The sequence below is a fragment of the Castor canadensis genome, chromosome 7 (assembly GCF_047511655.1).
Source record: "Castor canadensis chromosome 7, mCasCan1.hap1v2, whole genome shotgun sequence".
Taxonomy (NCBI): domain Eukaryota; kingdom Metazoa; phylum Chordata; class Mammalia; order Rodentia; family Castoridae; genus Castor; species Castor canadensis.
This window is the reverse complement of record NC_133392.1, coordinates 22,674,568-22,679,251: the sequence shown is the minus strand read 5'-3', so window position 1 is coordinate 22,679,251 and position 4,684 is coordinate 22,674,568. Positions and strand designations below refer to the sequence as shown.

Here is a 4,684-nt window from a genome sequence, read left to right as displayed (position 1 = left end):
TGCTCTTGCCTCTTGAGACACCTTGCCAGCCCTTCCATGACACTTTCCATGGTCCAGTAGGTTATTATGAGAGTCAAGAGGTTTCAAGAGGCAGAGAGAGTAGAAGCACACACAGCCTCTTGAGAACTTTAATCAGAACTTTCAAATCATTCTGTTGGGCGCAGTATATCAAAGAGGCAAGGTATGAGGAAATAGACTTCATCTGTTGGAGGAAATGAAATTCACATTTCTAACAGATATTGGAGAAATGGGGAAGTAGAACCATTTTTGAAAAATTTATCTATCTGCCACCACGGATATAGTTTACTTTATCTAAATCCCATAAGAATTATCACTATTAGGTATAAATGAATGAAGACATATTACCAAATATTCTAGTACTGCTTTCAGGCCTTTATAATATGATCAGATAATCTCTGCAGTATCTGATGCCACCCATCTAAACATTCATCTGATGATTATTTTCTATGTTTATCTCTCCACCAAGGCAAGTTCTCCAAAGATGCATCTCAGTGTATCCTGGATCATCTCTCTGCTGAATCCTAGACCCACATATTCCTGGGCATATCACTACATGGATAACCTAGAAACTCCTCCAACTTCACATGGAAAAACACAAAGCGTGATGTTTCCAGCACAAACTTCTTTTTATATTCCATATTTCATTGAATGATCCAATCAATTATCCAGTTGCCTAATTACAGTACCAAGAAAGCATTTGAAATTCTTACTCTCACTTTTGGTGCAAATTTGTTTAACAAGACCTACAGCTCTGGTAACAAATGGCTTTTAATTCTTGTTTCACCTCTACATCCACATCAATTGCTTTATTTCAGACTCTCTCTATTTTTAGCAGGTATTATAAAACAACTTTTATACTTGTATCTCTATTTATGGTGTTGTCTGTCTCTAATTCAGTTAACCACAATTATGCTGGAGCAACTTCACTAGCATGCAAATCTGAACATAATCTAGCTCAATGTCCTCAGTTGCTTTCCATTTTAAAGCCCAGACTTCTTACTGTGGCATTTAAATTCTTTTCAAGTCTGGTCTCTTCTTGCCCCTCCAGTGTATATTAATTTTATTACTTTGATGCATTCTTGCCCATGTCCCTTAAGCACAGGTGCCTCCATTTGCTCCAGTGTTCTTCTGTCTATTCTTAGAGAGGAGGCAGGGCCCATGGTACCCAGGAGCAAGGATGTTAGAGTTAAGTAAGTGATTCTGAGCATTGAGTTCCCACTTAATCATGTTGAACTATTCTTTTCTTATTGGTAATCTGAAAATAGTAGTGACATGTAACTCACAGTGTTGTTTAAGCTATTCAATGTAATAATGCATGAAAATACATAGTTAAGGACACACACACTCCACAAAGTTCTGATACAAATATGGCCTTCACCTTTTGAAGACCTGATTCATATTTCAAGACATAAATCATACATCTTTGAGAATCTATTTTGAAAGAAAATTCTTTCAGCAGGCTCCCATTAAGCTCTGGTTGTACTTTTATGGCAGCATTTATTACACAATACAGAACTTTTACACATGTTCTCTATGCTTTTCTCCCCTTAGAAGATTGTAAGCATCCTCAGGGCAGAGACTATGACCATTAACCTTGTGTCTCTGTTTGGTCCTCTGCAGAGGTATTTCAGAGCCCAGATTTTGCAGAAATTAGTATTATAGCCTTAGATGAGGTTGCTAAGGTATTGCGATTTCTTGGCTCATTGAGTGTTATTTACTCAATAGCTTCCAGCTCCTGTGCTAACACAAGAGCTAGTAACTCAGGCATCCCTCAAAAATTGGATCAAATAGTTGTGATCTAGCCAATCTTGGCTCAAGACAAGGACAACTACCTTTGATTCTAAACCATCTAGTTGATTTCAATACTAGTGTCACTCAAGGAATCTGGTATAGGTTCATTTGTAATGAAAAGTATTTACATTCTTAATCCAAAATTTTGGGACTTTACTATCACCAATACCTGATGGAAAAGGAAGGCTATCTTTCTTTTCTAAATTTGCAAATGCAACTAACATGGGAGTGAGAACCATTTCCCAACTTAACAGTCTTTATTAATTTGACCACATTGTTCTTTCTTGAAAGATAACTATTTTTGATATTAAGAATATGTTCCTTAACCTTGAGGTAGTATCCGCAATTTGTAGGGAAGATTATTTTCCCTACCTTTTATTTCTTATTTGAATGCCCTAAAGTTTCTCCTCAATCAGGACTCAGTAAGTTCCTGAATATTAATAAAACCTTCAACCTGAAAACTTCCTAAAAGGATTTTTCAACTCATGTCTCATTTTCATTAATTCTAGTTTTTTATTCCAAATTATTGTGTGACTCTTCTTCCTGATTGCTCAGTTATCTGGCAATTAGTGGTGCAATTACTTGTAGACAAGAAGTTTGAGAGAAGTCCAGAAATCCTGTCTGCCAATTTCCAGATTGTCTTTCAAAACCTAGCTCTTTGGTTTCCTTTTTATCTCTCTTAATAATTTTCTAGTTAAACCAATTTTTCCCCTATTTGCCTTTATTCTAGAACATATGGTTTATATATAATATTTAACTATATTGCAAAACACATTTTTTATTTTTCTAATTTCCTATAAATGGAGTAATATTTCAACATCTTTAGAATGTTTTTGTGCTCTTTAGGAAAAACAACGAGGCATAGGTTCAGACATTTGAATGACTCTACTCTTCTATTGCTGGACAGACAAATGAGTTTCTGAATTTGAGTTTCCACACACTGTTTATAATGAAAGAGAAACATCAGCATGCTATACATTTTTCTCAGCAGCCCAGGGGACTTTCTCCAAAATAGATCATATCTTAGGGTACAAAGCAAGTCTCAGCAAATATAAGAAAATGAAAATAACCCCCTGCATCCTATCTGATCACAATGCATTAAAACTAGAACTCAACAACAAAAATAGCAGCAGAAAATACAGAAATAATCAGAGCCTGAATAAACATTGCTCAAACATCAGTGGGTCTAGAAGAAATAAGAGAGGAAGTCAAAAGATTCTTGGAAGTTAATGAAAACAAAAATACCACCTACCAGAACCTATGGGACATAGCAAAGGCAGTCCTAAGAGGAAAGTTTACAGCCAAGAGTGCATATATTAAAAGGACAGAAAGATCTCAGATAAACAACCTAATGCTACATTTCAGACTCCTAGAAAAACAACAAGGCGGGCAGAAAGAGAGAAATAAAAATAAGGGCTAAAATTAATGTAATAGAGACAAAACCATCCATACAATGAATCAACAAAACAAAAAGCAGGTTCTTTGAAAAAATAAACAAAATTGAAAAACCCATGGCAAATCTGACTATAATGAGGAAAGAAAAGACACAAATTAGTAAAATCAGACATGAAAGAGGGGTGATAACAATAAACACCAAGGAAATCCAGGGAATCATCAGAGACTACTATGAGAATGTAGTCTCCAATAAATTGGAAAATCTTGAAGAAATGGGCAAATTTCTAGGTACTTATGACCATCTGAAACTGAATCAAGATGATTTTAACCAATCAAACAGATCTATAACACATAATGAAATTGAAGCAGCAAGAAAGAGTCTTCTAAAAAAAGAAAAGTCCAGGGCCTGACAGATTCTCTTCTGAATTCACCAGATCATTGAAGAACTAATACCAACACTCCTTAAACTTTTCCAAAAAATAGAAAGGGAAGGAACTCATTTTATGAAGCCAGGATCCCCAAACTGGACAAAGACACATCCAAAAAGGAGAACTACAAGCCAATCTCCTTAATGAACATTGATGCAAAAATCCTCAATAAAATAATGGCAAACCAAATACAACAACATATCAGAAAGATCATTCACCATGACCAAGTTGGCTTCATCCCAGGGTTTCAGGGATGGATCAACATATGCAAATCAATAAATGTAAACAGCACATTAATAGAAGCAAAGAGTCTGGTGCTTGCCATGGAGGACAAAAAGCCCAAGGAAGGAGTCAAGACTGAGAACAATGATCATATTAATTTGAAGGTGGCAGGGCACGATGGTTCTGTGGTGCGGTGTAAGATTAAGAGGCATACACCACTTAGTAAACTAATGAAAGCATATTGTGAATGACAGGGTTGGTCAATGGGGTGATTTGATGGGCAGCCAATCAATGAAACAGACACACCTGCACAGTTGGAAATGGAGGATGAAAATACAATTGATGTGTTCCAGCAGCAGACAAGAGGTGTCTACTAAAAATGGAACCTGCTGCTTCAGAACTTTGTTGTTCTAATAGACAAAGAATGCATTATCAATTAGAAAATTGCAATTTGGTTCCACTACTACAATATAGTTTTCTCTATTTTTTCATTTTCCCATTTCCCCATTCCTTTATTGTACATAAAGTAACTGGTGTATATGCACAAGCATATTACTTTTCTTTTTTTCTCTCTGTTTCTTTAACTAAATGGCCAATGGTATGTTTTGATAAACATCAATGGAGATGGAATGGGGAAAAATACTGGCTCTGTAAAAATATACTTTTCTCCATTAGTGGCATGCTCATTCAGCTTTTGTCTTTATATTCCAGTAAGGTATTTTGCTTTCATTGTTTTAACAACAACAACAACAACAACAAAAAACCAACAACAACATAAAAATTCTTGCAAACCTTGTTTGAAGAATTTTAATGTTTTCATTTATCAT

At 35.4% G+C, this 4,684-nt stretch overlaps 1 pseudogene; it reads left to right on the top strand.

The window, feature by feature from the left end:
- Positions 1–3,958: 3,958 nt before the first annotated feature.
- LOC109702397 (small ubiquitin-related modifier 2 pseudogene) lies at positions 3,959–4,286 on the top strand (annotated as a pseudogene).
- Positions 4,287–4,684: the final 398 nt, after the last annotated feature.